A 14,631-nucleotide genomic window follows, 5' to 3' on the forward strand; every position below is an offset into this window, starting at 1 on the left:
GGTAGAATTTAGAATCTAATATTCCAAAATCTATAATTTATAAGTCATTAAAATGCATTTCAAATTTATAATTCGAAATGTAAATTATTTTTTGAATTCTATAATGTAAAAAACAAATTTACATTCTGAATTGTTGTAGAATTTGGAAGTGATATTAAGTGTCTATTACTCATTGCTCTCATTCAACGAAGAAGCTTATAGGAAGGAGTGTAGGACTTAGAAGTCATCTTTTATTTTATTAAGGGTAAAATAAATGTTTCACCAAAAGTAGGGAGGTGAAGAAATGATGGAGGTGCAGGAAGAAACTCCCTCCTGTTAAAAGAGTTCACCCGAGCAAACTTCTAAGCCTAATTAAGAGGCAATATAGCGGTTCTGATGCCACATGGCAAAGGTTGTGTGATCAATTTTTTGTTTTTTTATTCTATTTTAACATTGATATATTTGCCCTTCAATTAAAAAAGGTAAAAGCTATTGTCGATATATTAAGTCTGAATTGTTAACTTTTTAGAAACTAAATCATCTAGTCTTTTATATATACGATTATTTTGCATGTTGTATATCTTCCAATAATGTTCTACACATTAGGTTTGTTTTTGTCAAAAATAAATAAATTTGACATTCAATTTATTATGTATGCAAATATATATTTTTTCTTTTTAATAACTTTATATCTCCAGGATGATTGGTTTTTTCACATATGGTTCGAGTCTTATCTACTAAATATATTAACTTTAAAATCTATAAATTCTAATAATATAATTTCTTTCTTATTTTGTTAACCATACTCATACTTTTATTGCAAATCATTAATATTCCAATAAAAAAAACTTTATGGAAATAGTTTTGTTATATGGTCTTCAAATTCCAAACGATTTTTTTCTTTTTATTTTCTTTCCCTCCATCTGGTATTTATTTTGTTTAAATATAGGCATTTGTTATTGAATAGAATTACAAAATCATTAAATAAAAAGCTAGAAAAGTTGTAAAAATGATTTCTTTTGAAAGGAAATATAATATATCATTAAGCTAGAAATTTTTTAAATAATTTTATATTGTTATTTATTTTAGAAAATCAATAAAATGATAATTAATATATTTTAATAAAGGGTACTATGTGCATACGTTTTTGTATTTTTCTATTTTTTGTGTGGTAATATTTAAGAATTCTCATTCATAATCAACCTTAAAAATAAACAACCTCTCAAATGGTGCTCATCTACCCAAAAGTGGCCCGGAAACCTTATGGGCTATAACGTCATAGTATAATCTTCATGAACAGCTTCTTCCGACACCTCCATAAACTTTTAAAATATCCGAAAGTTGTTTTACATTTTGTACGCGAGTGAAAAAGAAGGTGAAGGTGCTTGGTTGGTGGTGGTAACGTGCTGGTGCGGGCACTGTTACGCTTTTCATGTGCTGGTGCGGGCAGTGTTACGCTTTTCATTCTGGTAAGCTTGGTTGGCTCGTTCTCAGTAAGTGATTCTTAAATACTATTTTCGGATTAGTTAAGTTGGATCACTGGATCACACAATCCGGTTCTTTACGCATAAAACAAGAGTGTTCCGAATTAAATAATCTGTATGTATACTCGATCTGGAATATAGCAAAATCACACTTCTGGATTGTATGATCCGGTACTAAATAAACTATGGATTACGCAATCTGAAAGTCAATATTTAACTTGAAATATGCCTTATGGATACAGAATCTGGAACTCATTTTACTATTGAAATTTGGCTTACGGATTACTGAATCTGGAAGTCATTTTGAAACAAAAATTGCAACCTTCGAATTACATAATCCAAAACTTAATTGGACAACACTACCAGATTATGTAATTCGGAGTCCTAAGTACACAACTGCCCATACTAGATTATGTAATCCAGAACTTATTTCAACCCTAAACCGGATTAGGAAATCCAACACTACTTTAAACATAAACCGGATTATGTAATCCGAAATTACTTTAAACACTAAAACCATATCAAATTACATAATTTGGTACCTATTTATGCGAAAGAACAAATGAACGCAAAAACACTTTCAAATACTTCCACATGAAAACTAGTACCAGTTGTGAATGAAGAGCGCAATGGTGAATGAAAACTTTCAGAGAAAAAGAGTTTGAAAGAAGGAGACTTTGAAAGAAGAAGAAAGCTTGAAAGGAGATGGGAAAGGGTGGGTTGTGGTGCTCGAGAGTGAGAGAGGCATAGTTGTGAAAGAGAATTACAATTAGGTTAAAGTAGGTTAGAATTATATTTTAATTTTTTAATATTTTCTACTTAAGGGTATATTAATAAATGCACTTTTAGTATGGGGTGGCGGAAGAAGTTATGGAGATGCAGGAAGAAGTTGTCATCTTCATGTCATACTACTGTTTATGCATTGGCATATCATGATTTTCACGGGGAAAAGGGCCAAAAAGCGCTTTAAGAATTTTGATCCCAAGGAAAAACAACTTTCCTACAAACGAGGAAAATGGTCAACAAGCATTCTGATTTGGCTGTTTATTCCTACACCCCCAACAAATAACTTCCTACACCCCATCATTCTAGAAAAGGACCATTTTACCATTTTAAAAATGACTTCCAGATTATCTTTCTGGAATATTTCCAGAATATACTTTTCAAAACACATTTTATGAATTTTGGATTTACCATTTGGTAAATTAAAAAAATGTGTTCCAGAAAAGATATTCCAGAATGATTTTTTTCCTTTTTCCTATTCCAGAAAAAACATTTTGCTTACGAAACTCCTATTCCAAAAATACCTTTTGCTTACAGAACCCTTATTTCAGAATAATTCAACATTATCAAAGATAATTCTGGTATTACATAAAATGTAGGGTTGTAGGAAGAAAAATGTAGGGTTCAGGAAGAAATATCCTTCTGATTTTGGGACTAAAAAGTCCCCTGCACATGAGGAAAAAGGCCTACAAGCGCTCTAGGGATTTCGATCTTAAGGATTAACAAGTCCCCAACACATAAGGAAAAGGGCTAACAAATGTTCTAGGGATTTTGATCCCAAGGATTAACAAGTATTATACACACGAGAAAAATGACCAGTTATAGGGATTATGATCATAGGGACTAACAAGTCCCCTACACATGATAAAGGCGAATAAATGCTTTAGGAATTATGATCTTAAGGACTAACAAGTCTCATACACATGAGGAAAAGGGCCAACATGAGCTTTAGGGATTTTTATCTTAAGGACTAACAAGTCCCCCACACACATGAAAAAAGGTTGAGAGTCCAAACTATTCTTGTTCCGAGGGTGAAAGAACTCAACTCGATGTAAGAACAATCACTATCAAAATTTCTATACAAAAATTAAGAAAGAAAATACAAATCCAAATTTTAACTAAAAAAACTAGTAAGAAAAAAGGAATTTTAAGGCCTAAACTTTTCTGTGGAGTTACTTGGTTGTTATATGGTGAAGCCAAAGTTCAATTTGAAGCATCTGAAGACACTGTTGAAAGCTAATGAGATGATGGAGGTAGCTAATTTTCTCGGTGTGCTCTGGAGGTATTGTTGCTGCAGATTGCATCTCTTATTGCAGCTCAATAGAGGCAGGGTGATTGCTGGTGCAGGGTGTTTAGCTCATACAGCAAACAACATATGTTTCTTTCATTTTCAGGTGTTTTTTCTTGTATTTGGTAACCCCTTAAGTGGTCTGGTTTGTGTAAAAGGGTTGGGATACCCCTCTTGTATCCCTCTTAATTTAATTTCATTCTTTGCTGATAAAAAAAAGAGAGGATGAATTGCAATTTCTAAAGGATAAAGTGCAAAAATAAAATACATAAATGTTCTAAGTTGATCATCAATAACTTTTTTGTATACAACAATTATATGATGGGTACGATTTTGATCTATCCTGAACTAAATAAGTATTATTGCTCAAGATTGAGATTTTGTATAGTTATAGATACCATTTCTAAAGCATAAAGTACAAAAACAAAATACATAAATGTTCTAAGTTGATCATTAATAATCTTTTCTTATACAACAATTGTAGTGATAGGTACGATTCCAACCTACCATAAACTGAACAAATCTTATCGCTCAATATTGAGATGTTGTATAATGACAAATACATTTTTACCTACCGTGAAGAAGTCTTATTGCTTAAGACAAAGGGGTTGTGTAGTGATTGATAAGTAGGATTCTGACCTACCTTGAAGAAGTTTTCTCACTTAAAACTAAGGAGTTGTGTAGTGATAAATATGATTTTAACCTACTTTAAAAAAGTCTTATCATCTAAAATTGAAGAGTTATATACTAATATTACAATTCTAACCTTACCATGAACTATTTTTATTATTCAAAATTGAATAATTGTGCAATTATAAGTAGATTTTTGACTTATCTAAATAAATCTTATTACTCAAAACTAATTAGAAATAATAAAATATGAATATCAATAAATAAATTAAAGTATAATTATCTTGTATAAATATACTTGAATAAGTCTTATTATTCAAAACTTATTAGGAATAAAAAGATACCAATATCAATAAATAAATTAAAATATAATTTTCTTGTATAAATATATTTAGCACAATAAAATTAGAACAAATACATAACCCGAAGCAAATAATGAAGGACATATTAAAACAAATAATCAATACTAAATAATCACTAAAATAAGGAAATAAATAATAAAATGAGATAGCATTCAGGGATGCATATCTTAACCTTAGGAAAAAAAAATTACAAATTTAAGAAAATACTTGTTTATTAATAAAACGAATAAAATTAAGACAAAATAGAACATAATTGAATGCTCTAACGAGACGATTTCCCAGTCTCTTAGTTAGAATACTCATAATTTCCGTTTAATTACCAGAACTTATGTTTAATTATTAAGTAATTGGATGAACTATTAAAGAATTTCCATTTAAGTATATCCGATGAAGTATTAACTAATTCCTAGTGGTTAATATTTCACAACTAAAAAACAAAAGAAATTGACCCTGACTTTTCTCAACCCAACTCCTACTTCTTTATTTTTCTCAAATAGTTTCTTTTTATAAGAAAATCTCACGCGGTATGACTTTCTTCTTTTCTAAAACATTGGGTTGACTTTTTTCTTTCTCCACTTTAAACAAAGGAATTTACTCTTACCATGTTTTCAAGAATTCTAATTAATTTGAATAGTCGGGTATTGAAATGAGATAAGTAGTTTAAATTTACTAGTACTTAGGGTTTATCTTGTAAAACCTACTGTACAATTTTGCTTATCATTGAATGATTTTATTAAAAATTACATATTATTAAATGCAACTATCATTAAAAGTAAATTTTATTTTATATTACGAAGGGGACTTTAACTCAATCTCATAAAACCGGTTCATGAGGTGAGGTTTGTATCCACTTATATACAATGAATTGTCCTTATAAGTCCAACAAAACATTCGTTAAGATATGTTTGAAATGACTCTGATACCATATTACGAAATGGACTTTAAGTTTAACTCAACTTCATAAAACCAGCTCGCATCCACTTATATACAATGAATTCTCATCATTTAACTAATTTATAAATTTAAGGACCGTATAAAACATTGTAAAAAAAACATAGGAACCTAAGTTTTTACATGCTTTATTGCGGAAACAAAATTATCTGAGCTGGTTGACATAGTCATGGGCGTAGGGTGACTGGTAAAGACTTGAAGCGTGATAAAGTGGGACGACAAGAAACATAACGAAAAGTGTTTGCGAAAGTAGAGATGTTGAACGTGAATAACCTTAATTATGGGTCAGAAGACTCATTCAACTAGGACTTGTCATTGCCAATTTGCAAGGAAATTTCGGAGTGTTTGAAGGTGATTAAAATATCTACACCTTCTAATTTACTCTCTTAATCTTCAAACCGCGGGGTTTTGTTTTGGTCAAAGCAAATATTCAACAAATCCTAACCTAGCTACCTAGCCACTGTGTCGTCTCCATTCACACACACAAGTATATAAACATATAATCATCATAGTCATTCATTCATTCGTCTCAAAACTCCTCTTCTTTTCAATTTCAGAAACCCTTTTAATTGTTTCATCTTGTTTCCATCTCATACAATGGGACGCTGCACGAAGATGTTGGTGTTCACAGCAATTCTGGTATTGAGTTTACAACAAACATGGGGATTTAGGCCATTGAAAGAGAAACAAGTGTGGCAGAATAAGCTGATAATACAATCACTGCAAAGAGGCCCCGTGCAAGGTTCCCAAAGAAACCCTTGTTCCACCGTTCCTGGCCGCAACCATGGACGCTGCACTTTTGAAACCAACGTTGCTCCTGCACCACCAACCTTACCACAACTTGTTACTTAGTTTGGATCATCTTCTGCTATATATATTGCTACCTCATGAGACTCTCAAAGATGTCTCTTCTTCTATATCATATTCATCTTATTCAATCAAAGGTTATATATGTATATAGATTACAGAATATATATGTAATATATGATCCATATTTTTTTTTGGTTCAACTGAAATTAAACAATTTCATTCTTTAATTTGATTATTTCTGTGTCTTTCCTCCTTTGATTCTAGCTGCTTAGTTTTTTGTGTGTATTTTTCGCTCTCTCTCTCTCTGGATTTTGAACTTTTACTGGCGATATTATATTGTCTGTGCCGTGTTCTTCATTACTTCCGCAGATCTTGCCGTCAAATTCGCTGGCTGCCATGCATGCATGACGTGTTTATTATAACATGCATAGTTTCGCCACTTTCATCAAATGTGTTGACTAGTACATAATAATAACGTGGATGACTTGTAACATAAATAGTTTTTCAAAATTATACACATCATTACATCATTTGCTTACTTTTCTTCAATAAAATTCAGCCATTAAAATATATAAGAAATTATGTTTATTATAAGTGAATTTTAAGTTAATTTAATTTTATAAAATCACTCATAATTTATTTATATATTATGAGATGTTTTTATCTTTAATAATTGATGTGGGATTTTCAACACATCCATTCACGTCCAGATTTGTCAACTCGTATTATTATATATTATATATTTATGGATGATCTGAATAAATGATAAATGACCTATAAGTTATGATAAACTTTAAATGATTATAAAATTTTAAATCTAATTTAATTTTATAAAATAACTCATAAATGAGTCACTTATATACTATGTATACTATGAATTGTTCTTATATATCTAATCTAATCAACGTGAAATCTTCAACAATGTTATGAATTATTTTAGATTATCTGATATTCTTAAAAGTGCTAAAATATTACCGTAGACAAATTCTTGACAAAAGTAGCATGATGTAAAAAAAATAAGAAATCAATTTAGTAATTAATGAATTAAATATTTTTTAGATGTTAACTTTGGTGACAAAATATTATGGAAGAATAATATGTATAGTGACATTTTAGAGGAGTGACATGGTAACTTGGGTATTGAACTCTTTTGAAAACGATGGTATATAGAGTCTCAAAGGTTATTTTTACTGAATTCTGAATTGTGGGGACACTTTGATGATGGATAGTGAAGATAGGGATGGTGTGATGAGTAGGATCAAGGTAATATGTAACATGTTGCGTTGAGACAAGGGAACTCCTCATCAGATATCAAACCCTTTTATCTATTATATAGATTTCAAAAACAAAACATGTTGCAACAGCACAATCCATTCCCTTTTTGAAAAAACAATCTCTCAACTATATTTGATTTGGGTTTGGTTATCACAAAAAGTGTTATTATTGGGTAAGAGATGATTATGCCGGTCATATTTTAGTAGTATTTGAATAGGTAGGAGTTCAATATCATTTTATTTATGTATTTGTTACTTAAGTAAATGACAATTTACACTAATTACTTTATTTAATAAATTATGTAAGAGCATCAAATATTCAGATTCAGTTTCAAAGGAATGAGGGAGTTTTATGTAAAAAATATTCTGATACTAAGTCAATCACAACATCAAATTTTATATACTGTGAGTATGATGCCAAAATTTGAGTTAAAATTCCTCCCTGCAAATGTATTTATAAATTTTCGTAGGCGGATTTTTAGCACAAATTTCTCTAGATTTTAATGTGGCACATCATAGTATCCTTCCATAAAATCTAAAATTTGAATATTTGAATATCATATATATAGTTCAAAACATTTATACAATATAATCAGATATATTATTGTGCAAGTAAATAAGAGTATTTAAATAATATAATGAAAGTTACTGCATAAGTAAATCTAATGACTACCACATCATAGATTTAATATTAATTCAATAAATTTCTCCTTATTTCACAAATTGGACCTAAACCCATCTTCTCCTTATAGAAGTTGGATGTTTGACAAATCTTGGACCAACACAAATACCAATAATTTTTATTAATCTTTAATTTAATTAATATAATAACGAATTATTTTCTGTCTCTTTTATTTAATAATTTTTTTATAAATATTATTTATATATCTAAAAGTTTCTTAATTATATAAAAACTATTTATCCAATATAATAAAATAAATGTGATTGATTTTGTTTTAGTAGAGACTCATGCTCTCCATATCCAATATAATAAAATAAATGTGATTGATTTGGCTGTGGCGAATAGTTTGGTCACTGTGTAGGTTAAATGTGGCGAGCTTGAAGTTGCATGCCAAGTGTTTGATGAAATGTTTGCGAGGGATTTGATTACTTGGAATGTTATGATTACTGGATACGCGGAAAACGGGCATGCTAGGAGTGTTTTGGAGGTTTATAGTGAGATGAAGTTGAGTGGGGCGAGTGCTGATGTTGTTACCCTTCTGGGGTTCTGTTGGCTTGTGCAAATCTTGGAGCACAAGGAATTGGTCGTGAGGTGAGCGCGAGATTGAGCGGCTAGGTTTTGGTTCTAATCCGATTTTGAGCAATGCGCTTGTGAATAGATATTCTAGGTGTGGGAACTCAGGCGCGGAGGTCCTTTTATTGCTCGGGGGAGAAGAGCGTGGTTTCGTGGACGGCAATCATTGATGGGTATGGAATCCATGGCCATGGGGCGATGGCGATAGAGCTTTTTGATGAGTTGGTTAATCCAGTGTTAGGCCGAATCAGACAGTATTTGTGAGTGTTCTTTCGGAGTGCAGCCATGCTGGGTTAACTGATAGGGGTTTGGAGTATTTTGAAGGCATGAAGTTGAAGTATGGTTTGCAGCCTGGCTATTAGGCTTGTGTGGTGGATCTATTGGGCCGGGCAGGTGGGTTGGAGGAGGCTGTGGATCTCATAATGTCAATGAAGGTGAAACCTGATGGTGCTATTTGGGGTGCCTTCTGGGTGCTTGCAAGATTCATAAGAATGTGAAGGTAGCAGAATTGGCCTTTCAGCATGTTGTTGAGTTTGAACCCATGGATATAGGTTACTATGTTTTGTTGTCGAATATATACACTGATGCTAACAACTTAGACGGGGTTCTAAGAGTTAGAGTCGTGATGAGGGAAAGATAGCTTCCAGGACACGAAAAATGCACCTTTTTCACTTGGGTCATCCCCAAAGAAAGGAAATATATAGGATGTTAGATGAATTGGAAAATCTTGTGAAGGAGATTCATCCACCAGATGAGAAATGTCAAGGAAGAAGTGAAGGACTCTTAATTGGTACAGGGGTGCACAGTTAAAAATTTGGCAATTGCATTTGCTTTGTTGAAAGAGTGGATGAGAGATTACTGTCATGAAAAACTTGCTGAATTGTCACTTTTTCATTAAGTTGATTAGCAACTCTTTCATCATTTTGGGATCTGGTCATACAAGGACTACCGGTGAAAGCAATGCAACACTATTTATGAAAAATTGCTTTGGATAGTACACAGATATGTTTGACCTCACATAGGTGATTGTTGCTGTTAGTGAGGGAGAAGGACTGAGGACAATGCATCCATGAGAAGTTCTATAAATATGCATGACACAGTCATTTAGGATAAATAACTCTGAATCCACTCAGCTTCGCAAAGGAAAATTGCAACTATGGCACGGGATGTGCAATGGTTTTTTAATTCTATATGATGAGAGTTTTATTTTGATGTGGTGAAATTTTAAAAGCAAATTCCTTAAATGAGTAAATATTTACTTTTTTTAAAAATGGATAATTTGTATATTCCATAATTTAATCAAAGTAAAATCAATTTCAGATAAAAATAAAAACTCGAATATTTCATAGACGATTTTCATCTAAAATCATATATGCAATATATGTTTTTATTTAAAAATATAATAATTTAATAAAATAAATAAAAACTCCTGTATTTCATAAGATTTGAAATATACGTTTTTAATTTAAAAAAAAAATAATCGATAGAATTAAAAAAATGAAATAAGAGAAATCGTATTTGTACCTTACGCTTTTAAGTTTTTTTTTATATATAATTAACGAAAAATAGGTTTTTATAAAATATTTTATTATTATATATAATTAAAAAATGGCTGAATTTTTATAAAATAATTTTTTAGTACATATAATTAAAAAATGTTAATTTTTATAAAATATTTTTTATTATATGACTTTTTTGCTCAACACCGTAAACAGTTTCCCTAACAATGACATCCCCTCCAATTTTGGCCACCATAGCAAATATTTGAATTGCAGCATTTGATATCCAAAATAGAAAAGTCAAAGGATGCTTTCATTCTGTTTATAGATGACTTCTACAACCCAATAAGCTTGCCTTGGATGGTATTTATGTTTAGGGTTTGTTGTTACTTAAGTGAAAATTGAGGTACTAATTGACAAAGGTGCTGCCAATTTCAAAAGTGAGCTTTCTTCCATACATTATTTAAAAATCAAAATTAAAAACAATTTAAATATACTTTATTCTCTTAATTCTCTTATATATATTTTTTAGGACAAAATTATAGCAAAGCAGCTTCAAAATATACACTCTTTCTAACAATATGAGATATGTCCAAAGATCCCACAACTTTTATTATTCATTTGAAAATTAAACTTATATATACACACTATCATTTGGTTGAAAGTAAGGATGGTGTGAGGGAGGGTGTGTTTGATTATACTTATTTCTATCCTTGAAAAGTTATTTTCATCTTCATCCTCATTGGAAATTAAATTTGTATTATATATTCTTTCTGGTCACATAGTGAGTATACTCATACCTAATTATCTTAAATATTAATTAAATAATTTTCTTAAGAAAACAAAAATTATTAAAAGAAAACATGATATTAAAAAACAATTACACATAATTGAAATTTTATGACAACTACAAGATCTATTATATTTTTAAAATGTTGAGAGGGAAAGTATCTTAGGAATTTGAGTGAACTTTGTAGATATTGAACCAGTTGAATTGGCGAGCTCAATGACATCATTATTGTAGCTTTTTCATTGTGGTGATTTCATTTTGGTGAGTCCCTTTATATAAATTGAGGTTTCTATTGTTGCAAAATTCTCTATTTATGTTTTTTTATGTTTTTTATGTTTTTTTGTGTGTGTGTTTGGATTCAGTTGTATGATGAGAAAAGAATTATTCAAATGAAACGAAATTAAGAACCAGAAAGAAAAAATATTTTATGGCTAGTGTACTCAGAAGTAAGAAATTTGTTTCTAAGGACAGATATCAAACTCAAAAGGAACAGTTGAATTCTCAAGTATAATGTTTAATAAATAGAAAATAATATGTAAAAGTTTGTTGGAAAGTTTGTTCTGTATGATGAAATTGCAATAATGTAAATCAAGCAAACTAAAATATTTGTGTGATTCCATTGAAAAAATTGGGATTGAGGTTCATCCTTCTCACTTGTTTATATTTTTACAAAAGATTATAATATCCAATCTTGATTGATATTGATGTACATATATTTATAGAAACTCCTTATCATTAAGAACAAATTATAAAGTAATTAAAATTTCAAATTTATTCTTAGCATTCAAATATGTTAAGCATTATCATTTAGGTCAAATTCTTATAAGTACCTTCCAGTCAAATCTAAGGATCAAGATCAAGATCATGAATAATTCAAGCTTTAAGAATAAAATGATAATAGCAATCATTAATCAAGAAAATATTATAGATAAATATCACCTCAATACATAAGAGTTTGAACAGATTACTCACAATCCAAAGAGCAGAATTAGCCACTCATGTTGGCCATTGCAAGCATGGAAAGCAAGAAAAGAAGATTCAGGATGTTTCTCCTTGACAACTACCTCATATAGGGTTTTCTATCTCTTTCTATTCTCCAATGATGTCTTGGGTTACACCTCACACCTTCTTTTAACCTAGTCGGGCTTGGGCTAAGTGACCTTTTGCATAAGCGAATTATTACTTACTTGAGCGAGTTTGATGAGAAACAATCCAACTTCATTGGAGTGAACTCGCCTGGGCGAGCTCCTCTAGAGTGATCATGTTTGGGTGAATTTTTAGCGAGTTTACAATGTTCCAACTTTTCCTTTTCATCTTGTTTATTTTACTTTAACCTTTTCATCTCCATTTTTCCTTAGAATCGTGAAATTAACACAAATCTGGGAATAAATTGTTCTTATTCATATTATAATTACAAAATATGTAAATAGGTTTAAATTCCTAAATTAGGGGGTTGAATTTTAGTTATTTTATCATAAATATCCATAAATTTCTATCTTTTAATATGAAATATTACTAAAATATGACACTTATCAATATGATTGTATACGAACCCATTCTCTTTTCTAAATAATACAAAATACTTTTTTCTCTTTATCTTTGTCTCTCTCCTTTGGTACTCTTACAACATTTTCTAAAATGCAATACATCCTTTAAAGAAAATCACATAAAGAAAATATGTGTAATGGAGGTTGTGATGAAAGAGGAAGTACCTTGAGGATCTGAATAAACTTGATGAATATTGAATAAGTCAAAGAGAGAACAAAAATTTGTGTAACAAAAGAAGGTTCAAATAAAATGAAACAAATAACCAAAAATAACACTAAAATTAAGTTTTCATGGTTACCTAATTAATTAATAGTGTTTTGGTAATTTAAAATTGGGACGGGGACGGGACGAGTATATACATATTTGTCATCATCCCTGCATTATCTAGTGAAATGGGTTAGATAATACTCAGAAAGGAGTTTATTTTGTCATCACTGATTAAAAGAATGGGAAGGATAAAAATAACTATTTGGTGGGAAGAATGTAAGATCCATAATATTTTAATAATAGATCTTAAAGTGAATAGGAATTGAAGTCTATGAATAGAAGATATATGTTCAAGGATGATTTGTTTTTAGTTTTAGAAAAACAATTACCAAATGAACATCTGAAACGGAAAAAAAGATTACAACACTTGAATCTTAATAATCATGAGTCTCAAATCTTACAAAAAACTTATAATCTTTCAAAATAGATTTAACACTTTTAAAATTCTAGAAAACTCTAAGAACAAAGTAAGTCACTACAAAATCAACCAAGCATCAACATCATACCCATTTATTCTAGAAATGTTTTGGCCAATTCACAATATATGGATACAATGGTTTGATTAATGGAGTAATGTATGAACCAAACAAAGAAACATTTCTAAAAACTTACAATATGATTCCGACAAAGGAAGAAAACAAGAAACATCCAAGAATCACATAAAATAGAAATGGGTTGCACACCCATTCTTGAAGAACACTTACTTGAAATGTGATAAACACCTCGTTAGAATGGGTTGATCTTCTAACTCTGATGGCCAATTGATGTAAACCTTAGAGTGTTGGAAGAATCTTGGTCTACTCAAGGAGGTGTAGAGAATGATATTTTTTTTTAAAGTATCAAAGGAAAAAGCATGTGAAACCATGGTGAGAACCAATTTCGCATTCATTCTTTCTAATGTAAAACCAAGAACAAGAAAGTAAATGAAAGTAAAAATGAATTAAGACCAGAGAATGGAATAAAAACACGCCACTTTCAATGAAGAATTAAAGGATAAGTTCGTGAAGATTTGCCACTTAAGAAAACTTCTCTAGATAAGAAACAAAGCAAGATAAAGAACTCTTGAGACTTTTGAATATAAATTCACAAAGAGATTTTCATTTAATATGGGTGAGTCTTACAAATAGAGGAGACTCCCTTTTGTAGAGAGGAAGCTTGACTTAGGAGTGGAAAAGACAATCAAAATTGAGTTAACTTTTATAATCAAGAGTTGACTCTCTTAAACATCATTATTACATGACATTCTCTTAAAATTAGGGAGTACACATGAGTAGTTTCTTGAATCTAAGAAGGTAATGACGACTATTGGAGAAATCAATATTAGACACTTATCTACTCTCCAATGGACACAAGAAAACTCTTGAAAGCTTGAAGGTCAAGTGGAAGAGTCAAACTACTCCATGTACACTTGAAAGTGGTATGTGGTAGTTTAGAAGTTCCAAAAGACACTTATAGATCCAAGTGCTTCGTCCAAACTCTCTATAGTTCAAAACATGAGTTTCCAAGTTTGTTTAAGGCCAAGAAAATACTTATGTACATGTCCTCTAATCTCCTCTTCCAAAGCTTGAAGTTTTCCTTTTGTTAGCCTTCCTTGGAATCTCTCTTGTATTTCTTCTTCTTTATTCTTCTATGTTAGCTTCTTGTGTTTACTTTCCTTAGCTTCTATTCTCTTTCTTTAACAAGTTATTTTTCATCCGTATTTATATCACAT

General features: G+C 30.5%; 1 pseudogene; it reads left to right on the forward strand.

Annotated features, from left to right (window-relative positions):
• Window positions 1-6,074: 6,074 nt before the first annotated feature.
• On the forward strand, window positions 6,075-10,028 carry LOC137829389 (putative pentatricopeptide repeat-containing protein At3g11460, mitochondrial; annotated as a pseudogene).
• The last annotated feature ends 4,603 nt before the right edge of the window (window positions 10,029-14,631 follow it).

Source organism: Phaseolus vulgaris, chromosome 7 (genome assembly GCF_000499845.2).
Source record: "Phaseolus vulgaris cultivar G19833 chromosome 7, P. vulgaris v2.0, whole genome shotgun sequence".
Lineage (NCBI taxonomy): Eukaryota > Viridiplantae > Streptophyta > Magnoliopsida > Fabales > Fabaceae > Phaseolus > Phaseolus vulgaris.